Consider the following 20,805-nt stretch of genomic DNA (forward strand, 5'->3'; position numbering starts at 1 on the left):
TTATGGGTAAGGACAAAGTCACAAAGTTCAGCCACCAGGTTAGCCGTGACATTATCGGTGATAGTGTTCTTGACGGCTTGTAGTCCATCTTTGTGTGGAATGTTGGTGTAGAGGGCTTCTACATCCATAGTGGCCAGGATGGTGTTATCAGGAAGATCACCGATGGATTGTAGTTTCCTCAGGAAGTCAGTGGTGTCTCGAAGGTAGCTGGGAGTGCTGGTAGCGTAGGGCCTGAGGAGGGAGTCTACATAGCCGGACAATCCTGCTGTCAGGGTGCCAATGCCTGAGATGATGGGGCGCCCAGGATTTCCAGGTTTATGGATCTTGGGTAGTAGATAGAATATCCCAGGTTGGGGTTCCAGGGGTGTGTCTGTGCGGATTTGATCTTGTGCTTTTTCAGGAAGTTTCTTGAGCAAATGCTGTAGTTGCTTTTGGTAACTCTCAGTGGGATCATAGGGTAATGGCTTGTAGAAAGTGGTGTTGGAGAGCTGCCGAGCAGCCTCTTGTTCATATTCCGACCTATTCATGATGACAACAGCACCTTCTTTGTCAGCCTTTTTGATTATGATGTCAGAGTTGTTTCACCCAGCAATATTGTTAACCTATCCAACTATACTCTCAGCCCAGCAGAAGCAGCTATCCTATCTCGGGGCCTCTCCTTCTGCCCCTCCACCCCCACGAACATGATACAGTTCTGTGGTGACCTAGAATCCTATTTTCGACGTCTCCGACTCAAGGAATATTTCCAAAATACCTCTGAGCAACATACTAATCCACAGAGGCCTCCCTACCAACATTACAAAAAGAAGGATTCTAGGTGGACTCCTCCTGAAGGTTGAAACAGCAGACTGGACTTCCACATAGAGTGCTTCCGCCGACGTGCACGGGCTGAAATTGTGGAAAAGCAGCATCACTTGCCCCATAACCTCAGCCGTGCAGAACACAATGCCATCCACAGCCTCAGAAACAACCCCACAGTATGCCAACATTTTTATGGCTGATTTAGAACAACGCTTCCTCAGTTCTCGTCCCCTAACGCCCCTACTCTACTTGCGCTATATTGATGACATCTTCATCATCTGGACCCATGGAAAAGAAGCCCTTGAGGAATTCCACCATGATTTCAACAATTTCCATCCCACCATCAACCTCAGCCTGGTCCAGTCCACACAAGAGATCCACTTCCTGGACACTACAGTGCTAACAAACAGTGGTCACATAAACACCACCCTATACCGGAAACCTACTGACCGCTATTCCTACCTACATGCCTCCACCTTTCACCCTGACCACACTACACGATCCATCGTCTACAGCCAAGCTCTGCGATACAACCGCATTTGCTCCAACCCCTCAGACAGAGACAAACACCTACAAGATCTCTATCAAGCATTCTTACAACTACAATACCCACCTGCTGAAGTGAAGAAGCAGATTGATAGAGCCAGAAGAGTTCCCAGAAGTCACCTACTACAGGACAGGCCTAACAAAGAAAATAACAGAACGCCACTAGCCGTCACCTTCAGCCCCCAACTAAAGCCCCTCCAACGCATTATGAAGGATCTACAACCTATCCTGAAGGATGACCCAACACTCTCACAAATCTTGGGAGACAGGCCAGTCCTTGTCTACAGACAGCCCCCCAACCTGAAGCAAATACTCACCAACAACCACATACCACACAACAGAACCACTAACCCAGGAACCTATCCTTGCAACAAAGCCCGTTGCCAACTGTGCCCACATATCTATTCAGGGGACACCATCACAGGGCCTAATAACATCAGCCACACTATCAGAGGCTCGTTCACCTGCACATCCACCAATGTGATATATGCCATCATGTGCCAGCAATGCCCCTCTGACATGTACATTGGTCAAACTGGACAGTCTCTACGTAAAAGAATAAATGGACACAATTCAGATGTCAAGAATTATAACATTCATAAACCAGTCGGAGAACACTTCAATCTCTCTGGTCACGCGATTACAGACATGAAGGTCGCTATCTTACAACAAAAAAACTTCAAATCCAGACTCCAGCGAGAAACTGCTGAATTGGAATTCATTTGCAAATTGGATACTATTAATTTAGGCTTAAATAGAGACTGGGAGTGGCTAAGTCATTATGCAAGGTAGCCTATTTCCCCTTGTTTTTTCCTACCCCCCCCACCCGCCGCCCCCAGACGTTCTGGTTAAACTTGGATTTATGCTGGAAATGCCCCACCTTGATTATCATACACATTGTAAGGAGAGTGGTCAGTTTGGATGAGCTATTACCAGCAGGAGAGTGAGTTTGTGTGTGTATGAGGGTGGGGGGGGGGTGAGAGAACCTGGATTTGTGCTGGAAATGGCCCACCTTGATTATCATGCACATTGTAGGGAGAGTGGTCACTTTGGATAAGCTATTACCAGCAGGAGAGTGAGTTTGTGTGTGTGGTTTTTGGAAAAAAGGGGGGGGGGGTGAGAAAACCTGGATTTGTGCTGGAAATGGCCCAACTTGATTATCATACACATTGTAAAGAGAGGTTTCAGAGAGTGGTCACTTTGGATGGGCTATTACCAGCAGGAGAGTGAGTTGGGGGGGGGGGGGGGCGGAGGGTGAGAAAACCTGGATTTGTGCTGGAAATGGCCCAACTTGATTATCATACACATTGTAAGGAGAGTGATCACTTTAGATAAGCTATTACCAGCAGGAGAGTGGGGTGGGAGGAGGTATTGTTTCATGGTCTCTGTGTATATAATGTCTTCTGCAGTTTCCACAGTATGCATCCGATGAAGTGAGCTGTAGCTCACGAAAGCTTATGCTCAAATAAATTGGTTAGTCTCTAAGGTGCCACAAGTACTCCTTTTCTTTTTGCGAATACAGACTAACACAGCTATTACTCTGAAATTAGTAATAAACATATTATTCATCAAAGCAATGAGATGAGGATGGTGATAATCCTGATATAACCCTTTTCTACCTGTCAACTGTAACTGTAAGGTACCCTAAGGCAGTGATTTTCAAACTTTTTTTTTGGTGACCCAGTTGAAGAAAATTGTTATCACCTGCAACCCAATGGAGCCAGACCTGCTGCTGGCCACTTCCGGGGCACAGCGTGGTGTCAGAGCAGGTAGGAACTAGCCTGCCTTGGCCAGGCAGCACCACTGATGGGACTTTTTGCAGAGCAGTCGGCAGTGCTGACCAGAGCCGCCGCAACTCAGTGCCTTCCATTCCACGACCCAGTACTGAGTCGCAACCCGCAGTTTGAAAACCACTGCCCTAAGGATCACTACCCGAAACTCCTTGTGGTGAAGGAAGGCAGGCAGGAGAGACTGTGTAGGACAGAGGGTTGTTTTCCTGAAGAATGAGTAACTTCTGGTTAATAACTCCTGTCTGCACTGTTCCAGGATTCTTGTGCCAAAGTCCCAGCCATCTGTACCTCTACTATCAGGCAAACTTTGGCCCACAATAATGGAACGAATAAATTTTATTTATATGGTAACCACTTCACATTCCCTCCTATCAAAGGTAAGCCATAGAAACTTAGTTGGGGGTTGCTCCTAGCAACTTGACTTTACCACATAGTCATTTAATAATCCATATCCTCCTGCAGAACAATTTCAGCTCTGTGAAGCATCTGTTGTCTCTCTGAATCCAAGATAGATGCCTATAATTAGTACCACTTTGGCAAACCCTCTTATCTAGGGGAGTCCAACTTCCGCCAGTACTTAGGTGACATTTCCGAAACTTACGCAAATTGCTAGTACATGTGTTGCAGGGAACCAGCCGGCTTATCTTCTCTATCTCTAATTTCTACATGTCAGAGACCTGGTAAAGTTACCTCTGCTTCTTCTTAGGACACTCACCAGGCTCCTGTGTTTGGGTCCCAGCATGTTGGACCTGTGCGCTCTTAAGTGTCCCTCTGTTTGGGTAGGCTCAGCATTGACTCTTTCTCTGGTCTCTCTGGCATGCTTCCTGGGCACAGAATCTGATGTTCGCCCCACCATGGAAGTGGGAACCTCACAGACCAGTGTAGCCGGACGTGGCCCCATCCATGGCTTGGCCTTTGCCAGACAGGAGCAGCTTCTGCTCCATGGGGAGGAAGGGCTGCCCATGCTCCCCCCGCACCCTCTGCCTTCCAAGCTGTCTATGTGTCTGTGTAAGCTTCCTGTACCTTGCAGTTTGCACAGTTCTTGTCTGAACCACAAGCTGCAACAGAAGTCCTCGCTGATGTGACAGGCTTGCTTAAATCTATATTACCAATTCTACGCGTATGAATATGTAATCAATCAATATGTAAGAAGTGAGTGAGACAGGGTGAGTGTAAGAAACCAGTTGCAAGGCTTGAATCGAAATATTACCGTGTAAGGATAATCAAGGTGTATACGGGACTGCATATAAACCTAAGGCAGTAGCGGCCGGGGGGGATGTAACCTACGACAGCAGAAACTCAGGACCGGATCAGAAGCACTGGAGCCATTCCGAGACCCGGAGGGGCTTCGGGGACTCTCGTCGCCTAGTGGTTCGATCTCTGGGAAGCTGGAACCTGGCCAGAAGCGCAAGCAGAGTCGACAGGAGAGCGCCAGCTGTCAGCTTACTGCAGTGAAGACACCACAGTAAGTAGATCTAAGAACTGAAGTTGTGTATCTTAGATCAACCCCGCGGTAGTGTAGACAAACAATGACAAGAGTCGGGTTTCAGAGTAACAGCCGTGTTAGTCTGTATTCGCAAAAAGAAAAGGAGTACTTGTGGCACCTTAGAGACTAACCAATTTATTTGAGCATGAGCTTTCGTGAGCTACAGCTCACTTCATCGGATGACAAGAGTACTCCTTTTATAAAGTTGCAGTCCCTTTTGTCAGGTGACCCAAAATCAGCCTCATCAGGTGATCAAAGTCCCCAAGAGGAAATCCATAGCTTAGTTACCAGCCTATCTGGGTGGACGGGTTTTCTTGGTATGCTGCCTTCTTTGTTTAAGGAGGCTTCCATTTGAATAGAATACTACCAAGGTTTAACGACCCTTCATTTCTAGCTCCTTGTTAGCATTGTGTCACTACGCTTTGGATTTTTCACCCTTAGATGGAGGTAGGAAGACAGCAGAGAGGCAGGCAACCCTGACAATCAAAATGGAGTTTGCAGTGTGATAAAGATACATGCAGAGAGCTCATATCCCAAACTGGGAGGATGCTGTGAGATGTGGCATGACCACTACCAGTGTATTCTGCTGGGCTCTGAAGCCCTGTCTGTTTTTCACTATTTCCTTCCTTACTCTGACCTTAATTTGGTAACTAAATTGGATTTGCTGAGATCCCTTCTCCCTGCCCTACCAATGTGTAACTGTTACGGACCCTGGACTTCAGAAAAGCAGACTTAGACTCCCTTAGGGAACTGATGGGCAGGATCCCCTGGGAGGCGAATATGAGGGGGCAAGGAGTCCAGGAGAGCTGGCTGTATTTTAAAGAAGCCTTATTGAGGGCACAGGAACAAACCATCCCAATGTGCAGAAAGAATAGCAAATATGGCAGGCGACCAGCTTGGCTTAACAGTGAAATCTTCGGTGATCTTAAACTCAAAAAGGAAGCTTACAAGAAGTGGAAATTTGGACAGATGACTAGTGAGGAGTATAAAAATATTTCTAGAGCATGCAGGGGTGTAATCAGGAAGGCCAAGGCACAACTGGAGTTGCAGCTAGCAAGGGATATGAAGGGTAACAAGAAGGGTTTCTACAGGTATGTTAGCAATAAGAAGAAGGTCAGGGAAAGTGTGGGACCCTTACTGAGTAGGGGAGGCAACATAGTGACAGATGATGTGGAAGAAGCTGAAATACTCAATGCTTTTTTTGCCTCGGTCTTCACAGACAAGGTCAGCTCCCAGACTGCTGCACTGGGCAGTACAGTATGGGGAGGAGGTGAGCAGCCCTCAGTGGTGAAAGAACAGGTTAAGGACTATTTAGAAAAGCTGGACATGCATAAGTCCATGGGTCCAGATCTAATGCATCCAAGGGCGCTGAGGGAGTTGGCTGATGTGATTGCAGAGCCATTGGCCATTATCTCTGAAAATTCATGTCAATCAGGGGAGGTCCCAGATGATTGGAAAAAGGCAAATATAATGCCCATATTTTAAAAAGGGAAGAAAGAGAACCTGAGGAACTACAGACCAGTCAGCCTCACTTCAGTCCCCGGCAAAATCATAGAGCAGATCCTCAAGGAATCCATTTTGAAGCACTTGGAGGAGAGGAAGGTGATCAGGAACAGTCAACATGGATTCACCAAGGGCAAGTCATGCCTGACGAACCTGATTGCCTTCTATGATGAGATAACTGGCTCTGTAGATATGGGGAAAATGGTGGATGTGATATATCTTGACTTTAGCAAAGCTTTTGATACGGTCTCCCACAGTATTCTTGCCAGCAAGTTAAAAAAGTATGGATTGGATGAATGGACTACAATGTGGATAGAAAGCTGGCTAGATTGTCAGGCTCAACGGGTAGTGATCAACGGCTCGATGTCTAGTTGGCAGGCGGTATCAAGCAGAGTGCCCCAGGGGTCGGTCCTGGGGCTGGTTTTGTTCAACATCTTTATTAATGATCTGGATGATGGGATTAGTTGCAGATGACACTAAGATAGGGGGAGAGGTAGATATGCTGGAGGGTAGGGATAGGGTCCAGAGTGACCTAGACAAATTGGAGGATTGGGCCAAAAGAAATTTGATGAGGTTCAACAAGGACAAGTGCAAAGTCCTGCACTTATGTAGGAAGAATCCCATACATCACTATAGGCTGGGGACTGACTGGCTAAGCAGCAGTTCTGCAGAAAAGGACCTGGGGATTACAGTAGATGAGAAGCTGGATATGATTCAGCAGTGTGCCCTTGTTGCCAAGAAGACCAATGGCATATTGGGCTGTATTAGTAGGAGCATTGCCAGCAGATCGAGGGAAGTGATTATTCCCCTCTATTCGGCACTGGTGAGGCCACACCTGGAGTATTGTGTCCAGTTTTGGTCCCCCCACTACAGAAGGGATGTGGAAAAATTGGAGAGAGTCCAGGGAAGGGCAACAAAAATGATTAGGGGGCTGGGGCACATGACTTACGAGGAGAGGCTGAGGGAACTGGGCTTATTTAGTCTGCAGAAGAGAAGAGTGAGGGGGGATTTGATAGCAGCCTTCAACTACCTGAAGGGGGTTCGAAAGAGGATGGAGCTAGGCTGTTCTCAAGTTGGAAAATGACAGAACAAGAAGCAATGGTCTCAAGTTGCGGGCGGTGCGGGGGCGGAGTCTAGGTTGGATATTAGGAAACACTATTTCACTAGGAGTGTGGTGAAGAACTGGAATGGGTTACTTAGAGAGGTGGTAGAATCTCCATCCTTAGAGGTTTTTAAGGCCTGGCTTGACAAAGCCTTGGCTGGGATGATTTAGTTGGTGTTGGTCCTGCTTTGAGCAGGTGGTTGGGCTAGATGACCTCCTGAGGTCTCTTCCAACCCTGATATTCTATGATTCTATGATACAGAAATTACATATTGATGACAATGGGTGTGCAGCTCTGGCCGGCCGGCCAGCCTCTCTCTCTCATATTTATACTGCTGCCCATCACCCTAGTATTTCAGCACCTTCCATGTAAAATCATTAGTGATAGTGAAGTCCCTAGGGGACTGTATGTAGTTTCTGGCACTTCTCCCTTTCTGGGGTCAAAAACTGTTGGGGTAGGGTGGGTTTTTTTGGGTTGTTTATGGTTTAGGGTAGGAGTTTGGAGATAAAGGGGGTGTCATTCTTGTCATCCATTGTCACCAATAGCGTCAACAGGTGCAGCTAAACTGGTTCTAAACATGGTTTGTCCTTGTATACACCTGAAGCTAAACTGTGTTCAACACTTGTTCCACTGCACCTGTCATTGACACCCACTATTGGCAAGAGGTAATTATTGTAGTGTAGCCAGGGTTGTGGGGAATAGCAGTTTCAGGGGTAACTGATCTTTTGTCTTCCCCGCCACCCGTCCCTGGTCAGTACTCCAGAAAGCTTTAAACATTCCTGGCCTATGTCACGCTACGATAGTGCAGTCTCGGCATCGCTTTGAGACAAGGACACTTGAGGCTGAACACTGGGAAACATTCCCTGATGGGGAAATCTTACTGGCTGGTGGCATAGACTACCAGGCGACGTGGTGACTCAAGTCATTTAAAACTGGACTGGACAAAACAATGGGGAATAGACTGTAGGGAACAACCCTGGCCCATAGAGGGGATGGACTGGTTGGGACCTAATGAGGCATCTCCATCTCTAACGTGTCTGGTTGTATGAGATGCTGATATGAGGGTCTAATTTAGAATAACTCTTTTGTCAGACTCCAACTCCTGCCCCCTCCGCGCCGCCAGGTGAGTGTTCACACCAGAAATAGCCACACGCTGTATAGAGACAATTTATATTCAGTTACTGTGAGCTCCCTCCGCCTCCTTGAATTAATTCAAACCCAAAAATGAACTGGAGCAGCTTAGCATCCCCCAAACCCGTCCCACGCTGGGCAATCCTTGGGTGCCCTGGTTGCCAGTGGGCAGCATTTAGCGGGCTATGACCCACCCCCACGGCAAGCAGCGTTGCTCAGCTGGAGACTGCGGCCTGCACGTCACTAGTATTGATCATTTTTGGTGCCAATCATTGGCAAGAACAGAGCCGGCGCTAGCCATAAGCAGACTAAGCAATTATTTAGGGCCCTGGGCAGCTGGGGATGGGGGCAGTATTCACTTTTTTAGTATTCGGGAGAGGGCAAAATATTTCTTCTTACAACCCCCAATGGGCTAGCACCGCCTCCGGCAAGAGTCAGAGCGAGAGAAGAGCGAGAGAAGGGGGGGGGAGCCGCGCAGAGGCCGGGGGGATCCCCCTAGGGACCCGGAGTTTCTCCCTTAGGATAGGGACCGAGGTACCTGCTCCTGCCCTTCCCCTTAGGGTTCTGGGGAGCCCCTCCTTCCCTGCCCCCCTTAAGGACCTGGCATCCCTCCCTCCCCCATAGGATTCTGGGGAGCCCCTCCTGCCCTGCCCCCCTTAAGGACCTGGCATCCCCACCTCCCCCTCCACCATAGGGGTCTGTGGATCCCTCCCACAGCCCCAATTGCAAGAGGATATTTCCCTCTTAAGGACTCAGGGATTCCCTTCTGCACCACCCTTAGGACGTGGGAGATTCCACCTTGCACCGACCCCTCATGCGTCTTCCCTAAGGACTCACTTGTTCCCTTGCTGCAACAACCCCCCATCTGCTTCCTGTAGAACCCTCTGCAGTAAATGGCACCCGTGGAGGAAGTCGTTTCGATTTCTGACATCATCAACTTCACCTTCAGTCCTGTGTCCGGTGAACCAGATTTTCACCCATCACTTCCTGCCGGCTGTGTACCTCATCGTGTCCCTGCTGGGGCTGCTGGGGAATGGACTGGCCTGTGGAATATGTGTGCCGGGTCCCAGAGGAGCAGCTGGAGCACCCTCAGTGTGCTGGTGTGCAAACTAGGGGTGGCAGACCTACTCTATGTGATCACGTTGCCCTTCCTGGTGACCTACTATCTCCAGGGGGGCGTGTGGCTCTTTGGGAAAGACTGCTGCAGGTTGACGCGGGCCATCTTCCACCTCAGTCTCTATGCCAGCATTGGCTTCCTGACCTGCATCAGCATCCACCGCTACCTGGGCATCGTGTACCCACTGAAGATGCTGGGTAGGTGCCAGACTCTGGGCCCCCCCTTCTTCATCAGTGTGTTGGTCTGGGCATGGGTCATCATCTAGGTGTCTCCTGATTTTGCCTTCAGCAAAATGGATAGCAATGGTACACGGTGTCATGATACAACAGGACATGAGAACCTGGGCACCTATCTGCCCTACGTCCTGGTTGTAACTATGACTGGCTTTGTAGTCCCCTTCCTCATAATCATTGGCTGCTACTGCCATGTGGTGGTGGTCCTCTGGAGGAATAAAAATGTGGACCCAAACCTCAAGAGAAGGAGCATCAAACTGGTGGTGTTACTGATGGTCCTGTTCTCTGTCTGTTTCCTCCCATATCATGTCTTCAGGAATCTTAACTTGCTATCCCAAAGCTGGCAACTCTAGGGGTTCTGCACCCAGACTTCAAAAAACATCTATGTCTCCTACCAGGTGACCTGGGGCCTGGCCAGCTTCAACAGTGCCCTGAACCCCCTGCTGTACCTAATGACCAGTGAGGACTGCGTGTCACGTATGAGGACCATCAGTCAAAGGGCTGGCCAGTCTCTGGGGTCTTTCTGGGAGAGGAGAACCCAGCGCCAGACTGATTGTGGCTTGTAAAGGGTTTTGAGGATGACAAGGTCTATAGGAGCTCTGAGCAGTACAGTTATATCTTTTATTAAGTAATACAACAGCTCCTGGGTTCGTTGGTGATGGCTATATGGGTGGCAGCATGCTGCAGGCTCAGTCACAGTAGGTTATGTATCTTACTGGGCAGACATGCCTTAGGTCTTTTCCATCTCCTCCAAGACCATGCAGCTGCTGACAGCAAACTTGCCTTTTAAAGTTTTAGGAGGCTGGTGCTCTATTAGGATAATGGCTGCAGAATTCTGAATGATGCCTGGGATGATGCAGAAGCTGATTATAGTGGGGAATCCTACAGAGAATTTTTCACAACCTGTAGGCATGCAATTGCATTTTACAGTTACTCTTGTGCACCTAGACCTAAATTTTCAAAAAAGTAGGTGTGCAATTGCATGCCTAATTTGAGTGTGCATGTGATGTGACTGCATTCAACGTCCTAGTAATTATACATGAGAACGATCCATTATGTGTGCAAGTGGTAATTTGGAATAGCAATTTCCACACTAGCACGTTCAATCGTGGTGCCTGCACACAGAAATTTTCTGGAAATTTTGGCCCTAAAAGATTTGAAAATGTGGAAGAGATTAAAAAAAACCGTAGACATATAAATACGCATGCAAAATAAGCACACAGTTACATGCCCAATCTGTGTGCACAATCTTAATAACTGTGTGTTTGCAAATTAGTCACACATTTTGTTGGTACTGTCTCATGCTTAAACTTGATGAAGACCTGTCCCAATATTGCATGAAATAGGTGGGCATTAAATGTTACATGCCGATGATGCTAGTATTTAGGAAGAGAAGACTTAAGCCCACTGCAGTGAAATGCAAGGAGGAAAAGGCCAAAGAGCTGATAGCAAAGATCATATTTTCATTGTTTCCAAAGTAGATAGATTGTTATTGCTGGCAGCAGTTGTCCTCTGCATAGTGCAGAAGCTATAGCCACAAACTGGTATTTTACCTTCTTCTCCTCTCTGTCTTTTCCAGTTCAGATGGCTTGAATTTTTCAGCAATTGTTAGAACATTAAATGACATTCAGCAGTAGGTTTTTGCAATTCTGAAGAGAGCTTTAAATAATAAGAATGATCCAGATTTGTGCAGCTGCCAAAGTGTGAGAAACTTTGCTATTTGGAAAAATGCCCGATATTTATCACATTCAGCTGCTGCAGTGTCCAGGTCCTCCTTTGATATACACCAAAGAAACCATGGGTAGTTTATACTGAGTTAATATATCATGTTAAAGAGCAAATAAATACTTAACTCATCACTGGAAGCACTGTTTGGTTTCTTTAAAACTTACAAGAACACAAGCCAGATGGCCTGAGGGATAGAGTTGGAGGCCTGCCTTGCACAGGAGAAGTGACAGGTTTTGGCTGTGGGATTGGCATTGATGCAGGAGCTGCTGCTTACCCAGCTACCTGGCAAGATCAAGAGTGGCAAGACTCCACTTGGGGAGCAATGATACCCTTGCTGGTGGATGGACTAGAGGCATGATCCCACAAGATGCTTAGCACTCTGTCCCTAATCCAGCAAAGCATTTAGGCATGTGCTATATTTTAAAATAAGTAGTCCCATTGAAGGCAAAAGTCGTATTAGGTCATCCCGATTTGTGAGCCTTGGATGACCTAATATGTCTTTTCCACCTCTAATGTCAGTGAAGTAGGAAGGCCCAGGGGATTGCTGGCCCTGCCCTGGCCTGGCCTTTTGTCAGCTGCAGAGTCCTCAGAGGTGCATATCTTCATGGCATTACACTGTTTCCCTCTAATGCCGTTTTCATAGAATGAGTACCCAACAGTGCCCTGGCCTGTGAGAGTTCTCAGTTGGCATAACTCTCCAGCACAAGTTTCAGATCCTAGATTCAAAGGCAATCCAGTTGGTAGGGATCCTCTGGGTCAACTTGTCCAACCACTTGTCAGCCAAACAGGTCCCAGTGCTACCCTTTCCATGCACATATTTCATCTCAGCTTGCAGCTGCACTTCAGAATAATGCTTGGTTTTTGTACAGCTGTGTCACCCCCAACCGCACTCTTGTTTAAAAAAAATAATTATGTTGTTACTTCCACATCCCAGCTGACTCCCTGCTTGCAGTTCTGCTTGGTAATAGGTTGATTTTGCTTTGTACATTCTTGGTAGATGAATCGTGTTCTTCTGAGACAGGGAGAGTTGCATAGGAAGTAACAGTGAAACTCAGTCTCCATCCCTTTGAAAAGCCTTTCTCAACACCACTCCACAACCTACCCTTTTCCAGTACAGCCCAGTGATAACGCCTCAGTCATTTTTAATGAATAATTAACTGACCTGAGTCCAAAGTCAGTTTATAGCACGTTTTCCTCGGCTATGGAGACAAGAAACCCACTAGATCTCTACCACTGCTTGTTATTGGGTAACTGGAAGAATGGCAAAGGTATTTACATACGTATAGTGCATCTGTCGCTAGACCTGCATCATAAGCAAAAGTTTTAGTGAACTAAGCATCCAAATTTTCTCTTGTGGTTTGGCAGGCCGTGCTCATGAGATTTGCATAGTGTTAACGTATTGCTCTGAAACTGGATTATATTTGCAGGGCCATAAAGAGACTTCTATATCCCACGGATGAAATTCATTCCAGTGTGGATGATCCACACAAAGTCTCATGCACCACTTAAGTACATGTAAGCCCCATGTTAAGAACTTGAGGCCTCTCAGGGTATGTCTACACTGCAATAAAAGACCCTGAGCAGTGAGTCTCAGAGCCCAGGTCAATTTACTCAGGCTCTGGCACTCAGGCTGTGGGGCTAAAAATAGCTGTGTAGACAGTCACACTTGGCCTGGAGCCCAGGGTCTGAAACCCTGCAAGGGGGGAGGGTCTCAAAGTCCAGGCTGTGCCTGAATGTCTACACTGCTATCTTTAGCTATGCAGCTTGAGCCCCATGAGCCCAAGTCAACTGATCTGGGCTCTGAGACTTGGAGCTGTGGGTTTTTCTTTGCAGTGTAGACATACCCAAAGACCCCCGGAGACTTCAATGGCTTTTGGATCAAGTCCTTAAAAAGGGTTTAAGTGATGCATTGGGCATAATGCTGGCCTTGATCATGAGTGAATTTCACTCCGAAGTGTGTGATTTTGGAGCTGCTTGTGTATATTCATGCAATGGAAATTCACCACTGTGCAGAAGGCCCACACAGGCCTATGGACATAAGTGGTGCACAGACCTTGTGCTGCACAGGAACAATTTCATCCTGGGCGCAAAATGCATTCTCACTAGCCACTGTATATTTAAAGCCCATACAAACAATGGAGAGCAAAATAAAACAGAAGTAATAGAAAAAGAATCTGAGAATAAAATGAGGATTTTGTAAGAAACCAGCAAAAATTCAGGAAATTCAAAACGACTGCATTTGCTGAGCCCGACTCCTACTGTTTCAACCCTTTTAAAGAGGATTAAGGCTATGAGTGTGTCAGGTTTAATGCTGCATTTCTTGACATTTATCACTCTGTGCGATTCTTGAGTTAATCCTCAGTGAGTTTGTTTCCTCTGAACTGCATAAGAAAGTCCCCTCCGTGCATATAGCCGAACACTCTCTGTTGACTATACACATGCCTTTGTTGCTGACGTTCATTGCTGAGTAAACAAGCAGTAAAACCTATTGTAAAGCCTGCACCGCTTTCTCCAGAACTTATTATAAAGTGAAAAGGCAAAAGTGCAGGATAATCCTTTGTAAGTGCAATAGTTGTTGCATTGTTTGCTCTTTCCTGAATAGCTCAACAGCCATTGCAGTTAATCTTTAATATGTGTTGTGTCTTCCATGCAATCTTTATCCCCAGAATGCCCTAAAGATCTAGCAAAAAGAAAAGGAGGACTTGTGGCACCTTAGAGACTAACCAATTTATTTGAGCATGAGCTTTCGTGAGCTACAGCTCACTTCATCGGATGCATGCTGTGGAAATCGCACAAGACATTTTATACACAGACACCATGAAACAATGCCTCCTCCCACCCCACTCTCCTGCTGGTAATAGCTTATCTAAAGTGATCATCAAGTTGGGCCATTTCCAGCACAAATCCAGGTTTTCTCACCCTCCGCCCTCCCACAAACAAACTCACTCTCTTGCTGGTAATAGCCCATCCAAAGTGACCACTGTCTTCACAATGCATATGATAATCAATGTGGGCCATTTCCCGCAGAAATCCAGGTTCTCTCACCCCCTCACCCCCCTTCAAAAACCACACACACAAACTCACTCTCCTGCTGGTAATAGCCTATCCAAAGTGACCACTCTCCCTACAACCTGCATGAAAATCAAAGTGGGCCATTTCCAGCACAAATCCAGGTTTTCTCACTCCCCCACCCCCATACTCTCACAAACTCTCTCTCCTGCTGGTAATAGCTCATCCGAAGTGACCACTCCCCCTACAATGTGCATGATAATCAAGGTGGGCCATTTCCAGCACAAATCCAGGTTTTCTCACCCCCCCCCCAACCCCAACACACACACACAAACTCACTCTCCTGCTGGCAATAGCTCATCCAAACTGACCACTCTCCCCACACTGTGCATGGCAATCAAGGTGGGCCACTTCCAGCATAAATCCAAGTTTAACCAGAACGTCGGGGGGGGGGCGGGGGGGGAGGAGGAAAAAACAAGGGGAAATAGGCTACCTTGCATAATGATCTAGGGCCAGTTTCTTTAGGCAGGTTACAACAGAAGGGGTCAGTTCCCTGATTTCCTAGCAGTCCTAGTCCTGAGTGCAGGTTAGAATGGGCTTTGACTTCAGTGGTGTTTGGAAAGGGCCCTAAATTCAGAATGAATCCACTTTGACCCAAGTCCCTTCCTTACTGCTGAAGGTGCCTTTTAATTCTTGGTTTCCCTTTACGTAACCTCACCATTTGGCATGATGTGAAATTGCTTTGTGGGCAGCAACTAAGGGTCTGCTGTGCAGAAGTGCTGAGAACCCACAACTCCAGTGAAAGCTAATGGGAGTGAGGGACACTCAGACTTTCTGGAAATCAGGCACTGATTGTGGCTTTTGATTGACTTGTCTATGAAAGGGTTTTAATCCACAGTGAGTTGACGTGCATTAGTTAATGCACAACACGCCAGCCCTACTAATGGCATACACACAGGACAGCTGTGCACTCTTTCAATTCACATTGTTGTGTATACAGGCTGGGATCCTGTGATCCTTGCAGAGAGTACTCTGGGATGTCTCTCGCTGCCCATTATGGGGTGCTTAGTGGAGCCAGAGAGAAGCCTGTGGAATTCTGGGATACGGGGTCAAATTCCAAAAAACTCCATGATTTCACTGTCTCTGTCCTATGCTTCCTCTCTTTCTGGGTGGGCTAGTGCCATTTTCAAATTGCTGTCAGCCGCCATGGACCCAACAATGCTCCGTGCCACTGTGCTGGCAACTGTGCATACACAGAGGCTGCTTGAGTTGTATTTCCGCTCTTGAAGCCAGGTGGCCTCAGGTTTGGACTTCACCAGCCACATCACCGAGCCGATGATGTGGCTGCAGGAGTAGTTCCTCCAGCAGCAGTGGTGGTAGCAGAGGAAGGAGGGCTAGGAAGAAGAGGATGACACTGAGGAACTGCTACTACGAGAGCTATTCATGGAGTAGCTTCACACAGGGCTGGTCTACACTGAAAAGTTACACTGGCATAGCTACAACTCCCCTGGGTGTGAAAAATCCACACCCCTGAGAGATGTAGTTAAGCTGACCAAGCCCCTGCTGGAGACAGTGCTAGGGCGATGGAAGAATTCTTACCGCCTCTCAGGGAGGTGGATTAACTTTCCTTCCCATTGCTGTAGTAAAGTGTCTACACTGAAGTGCTGCACCTGTAGTGTTTTAAGTTGCATAGCCACTGTGCAGCACTGTTTCTGGGCTCGGGAAACAGCATCAATTAGCATGAAAGCATTATTCTCCAGACCTGGGATGACCTCCAGTGGCAAGAGAATTTCAAGATGACAAAGGTGACCTTTTTTGAGATCTGCGCTGAACTCATCCCAGAGATTCAGTGGCAGCTTACCAACATCTGGTGCCCCATATCTGTTGAGAAGCACTCGCCATTTCCATCGGAAAGTTGGCCACTCCCAAAGGTTACCAATCCATAGCCAACCAGATTGGTATAGGGAGATTGACTCTGTTGGTCATGCAGAGGTGTGCCACCATGCATAAGGTATTGTTGCCTCAGATTATAAAGCCTGGTAACAATCAGGAGATTACTGATGGCTTTGCATGCATGAGGTTCCCAAACGGTATTGGGGCAATTGATGGGATCTATGTGCCTATCATTTGCCTCCTGCACCAGGGCTCAGGGTTTATAACCAGAAAAGGGGTATTTCTCAATGATGCTCAAAGGGCTGTTTGACCACCATGGCAGGTTTACAAACATAAATGCAGGGTAGTCTGGGAAGGTCCACGATGCTAGGGCAATTGCGTTGGTTAGCCCAGGAGAACCTCTGCTTGTCTGGTTAATGAAGTCAGTCACAGGCCACTTGGACAGAAGGGAGGAACTGTTTAACTATCACTTCTGTAGTTGCAGAATAACAGTGGAGTGTGCGCTCGGCCGTCTGAAAGGAAGGTGGTGCTGCTTTTGGAATAGGTTAGAGCAGGGTTGGGCAAACTTTTTGGCCCAAGGGCCACATCGGGATTGCGCAACTGTATGGAGGGCCGGGAATGGAAGGCTGTGCCTCCCCAACCAGCCTGGCCCCTGCCCCCTATCCGGCCCCTCCCACTTCCCGCCCCCTGACTGCCCCCCTCAGAACACCCGACCCATCCAACCCCCCCTACTCCTTGTCCACTGACCGACCCTCCCCGGACCCCCTGCCCCTAACCGCCCCCTGGTACCCCACCCCCTATCCAACCCCCCCTGCTCCCTGTCCCCTGACTGCCTCCCTCGCCCCCTATCCACACCCTCACCCCCTGACAGGCCCCCCAGGACTCCCACGGCTATCCAACCCCCCCCCACTCCCTGTCCCCTGACTGCCCCGCCCAGAACCTCCGCCCCATCCAACCCCCCCTGCTCCTTGTCCCCTGACTGCCTCCAAACCTCCGCCCCATCCAACCGCCCCCTGCTCCCTGTCCCCTGACTGCCCCCCAGGACCTTCTGCCCCTTATCCAACCCCCCCACTTCCTGCCCCCTTACCATGCCGCCCAGAGCAGCGGGAGCTCACAGCCTGCCGCCTGGCCAGAGCCAGCCACACTGCCTGCACGGCTAAGGTAGCCCTGGCCCTCCAACCCTGCTAGTGATGCATGGTGGGGAGGAAAGCTCTAAAAGGAGGAAGCTGCAATCAGTGTGGGGGATGCCCTGAGAGGGAGTGGCTCCTGCAGCAGCAGAAGGAACCCCCACACCTCAGACCCCTCAGCTCCGCAAAGAGTCCAGCGAACCCCAAGAGCAAGCCGGACAGGGAGAGACTGATTTGGCTACCCGGGCATCCCTGCAGGAAGGTGATGCCACTGACCTTTTATCTTTTGGCTGACCCTGTGCGGGGCTTATTCTCTGCTGAGTTTGAACTTTTGCTTTTCCCCACACGTAAACGAAGTAAGAAGGCACCCAGAGACCGGGCCCACGGCAAGGACTAAAAGGCGGGGGCCTGGACAGGGCTGTCCCTGTGGTGGTAACTGGGCATGGCAAGGGGCCCAGCCCCTGCTAGAGAGGCACCCCGGAAAGACTCTTTTACAAGTATCCAAGCTTCTTTCCACATACCCAGTGTCTCAATGAAGCGCGACATTTTGCCCAGTTGAATGTTGCTGTTGTTCAGGAATGCTGTGGGGGGCAGCAGTGTCATCAGGGAAAAACAGAATTTACCCATTTCTCATTCGGGGAACATGGAGGTTAGTTTAGATTAGTTTCCCCACTTCTTTTATTACCACTTTACCACTGGCAGGAGGGGAGGCAAAATGGAGACTGCAGACACCATTTTGAGCTAGCAAAGAGGATTGGTGGGGATGGGGGCATTCACTGGGCAAGACAGAGGCGGGGAGGGGAAAGGAAAATAGGCAGCTGGGAATGTGCCCTCAGGGACAAGGGCTGGTAAACAGACACTGGTCAGGGCTTGAGCAGGAGACAGAAGCCAGTTGCCTGGCCAGAGCAGACACTATTTTGAAAACGGACAGTATGGGCCACGGAAGGAAGGCAGGGCTGGAGACTCACTCAGGCTAATAGTTCACACACCCCCCAAAATGGCTGTGGGGCACCTGGAACAGAAGCTAGAATAATAATAAATTGTAAAGAGAGATGCTTACATGTCCAGCTTCCTTCCATAGGATTTGGGGTCCTGAGTCCCAAAGAGATCCTGGCTTTCTGGGGAAAGCTCTTCACTGGCCTCTTTGTGTTCTGCCACTGATCACTCATGTGGGAGGGATGGGTGTCGGTAACAATGTCATTAATCAAAATCCTATGCAGCTCCTCCAAAAATGGACAGATTATAGGTGCATGAACTGGACTGTTTCCTGGCATCCCTGGTTTTAATGTAAGTCCTTCTGAGCTGTCTGCTCTTTATCTGGAACTGGTCGACATTGCGGTTCTAGCCCCTCGCACGCAGACAGCTGCTTATCAACGCCCACAAAAAGATCTTTAGTGCGGTGCCTGGCCCCAAGAGCTTGCTGCACTGATGCTTCTCTACAGATGGTGAGGAGATCTGGGGTCTCTGCATGGCTCCGGCAGCTGCTCAAGACATGTTGTAAAGCTTCTAGAGTAATATCGCAGCAGTGCTGATATATTCTAACCGAGGAGCAAATGGGCAAAGTCCGACCCCATGCCAGTTTTTAAACGGGGGAGGGGACATCTGGTCAACTTGATCCTAGAGCAGAGGGAACACAGGTAGACAAGTCAGCGTAGGATAGCACTGTAGCAAAGCAGTGTAGGATAGCATTGGGAGAACTGCCAAAGTAACACAGCAGCATTGCATGCACACAAACTCAATACATCACACTAACTCAATTTGCAGCAAACTTAGTACACTTTGAAAGTGGACTCCAGAGTTTGCAGTAAATGTGGAGTTACTGTGATCTAATGAATTGTGTCATGTGTACACGGGCATCTTCAAATGGGACTATCGCGAATTAATGTGGATTAACCCCCCTGTATAGATGAGCCCTAACTTACACGTGAAGGGACCAAACCATGTTTCAGTGAAGTCAATGAGAGTTTTATTGGAAGCAAGAGCAGGCCTGGAATTTTGTGGCATTACTTTCCTGGCTCATTTAAATAAACATCTCTCAATCAACGATTTGTTGCAAGTGTAATTAAAACTCATTGCATCTGATCAGAAATTCTAAACTGACAGGCTAGTAAAGCCAGTCCTACAAAATTAATGTGGATGCACACAGACGCATGCACTCACACGCACAGTTTGTTCTCCTTGAAATGAAAACTGGCTTTAAAAGAAAGCACACACCCCCAAAACCCCAACGTTTTGGTTGGCATGCAAAACAACCTGCAAGAATCAACTATCACTAATTCCAGAATATTAGCAACAGGCTAAATACACACAACTCAAACAAATTCTGTGGGTCTTTTTGTACAAACAGCACAAATTTATAAAAACAGACAGCAGGGTGGCTATGGAAACACTAAGTCCTTTAAAGCATGACACGTTTAGATGTCAAAACAAGGCACTGTGATTACCACAGAGGGTCAAAAAATGCAAACACTGAATGAAAGGGTGGAACAATGAATGCAGCATGAACTACCGAGTCTCCTCGCCTTTCAACTGAACTCTCGCCAAAGTGCATTTAATAGTTGTTAGCTACATAGATGGGAGTCTATTGAACAGTGGGAGTAGGAAAGATCTGGACCCAAAAGGCAGACAGAGTCCACGGCATAGAACACATGGTCTTCAGCTGAAATCTAATGCTGACATCGTTCCCCACCCCACTTCAGAAAGTTTGGCTACAAAATGTGTCCAGTAAATCCTCATTCGTTAAACAAAAGCGGGCTGGCTGCCCTGGACTGTACTAGCTGGCCTTATAAATGTCTCCATGTCAGAGACTTCCAGTGCTCTGGGAGAGAGCTGGATGTGGTTTTTAAACAAGTGCTCGTGCTGATGGAGACATTCCTGCAGGACTTAAATGGTGCTAAGGGTCAAAATATCCCATCTAGCCAAAGTTTCCCTGTGTGAGTGTAATGGTAGATAGACTCCCTTACATGGTAAAATAGTGTCTTCCACTTTAGTCAGTCACCCACTGTAGAGAGTTGTCATTTAGATAAGAGGAGGCCCAAATTCTGACTAAGATAGAAGAAGACAGAGTCGAAGGAAAATCCATGTGGTAAAGGAAGATGACTACAAGTAGAAAATTACATGATTCACCTATTGTTACTGACTATTAACTGCCATTACGTGATATGTGAGCTGTGGTCCATATTGTGGTGGTAATGAGGGATGTAAAAATCACCTACGTGTTCCGAGGTAAAAGCAGATGAACACAATATGAGGATGGCACCACGCAGATACAGTCTGGGGGGAAGTGACAGCTGAGATAGGAAATGAGGCTGTTCTGAGGGGGAGGAATTACTCCGCGG

At 47.9% G+C, this 20,805-nt stretch overlaps 1 pseudogene; it reads left to right on the forward strand.

Annotated features, from left to right (window-relative positions):
• The first annotated feature begins 9,253 nt into the window (after window positions 1-9,253).
• On the forward strand, window positions 9,254-10,276 carry LOC114021191 (annotated as a pseudogene).
• Window positions 10,277-20,805: the final 10,529 nt, after the last annotated feature.

This window comes from Chelonia mydas, chromosome 13 (genome assembly GCF_015237465.2).
Source record: "Chelonia mydas isolate rCheMyd1 chromosome 13, rCheMyd1.pri.v2, whole genome shotgun sequence".
In the NCBI taxonomy this organism is placed as follows: Eukaryota; Metazoa; Chordata; order Testudines; family Cheloniidae; genus Chelonia; species Chelonia mydas.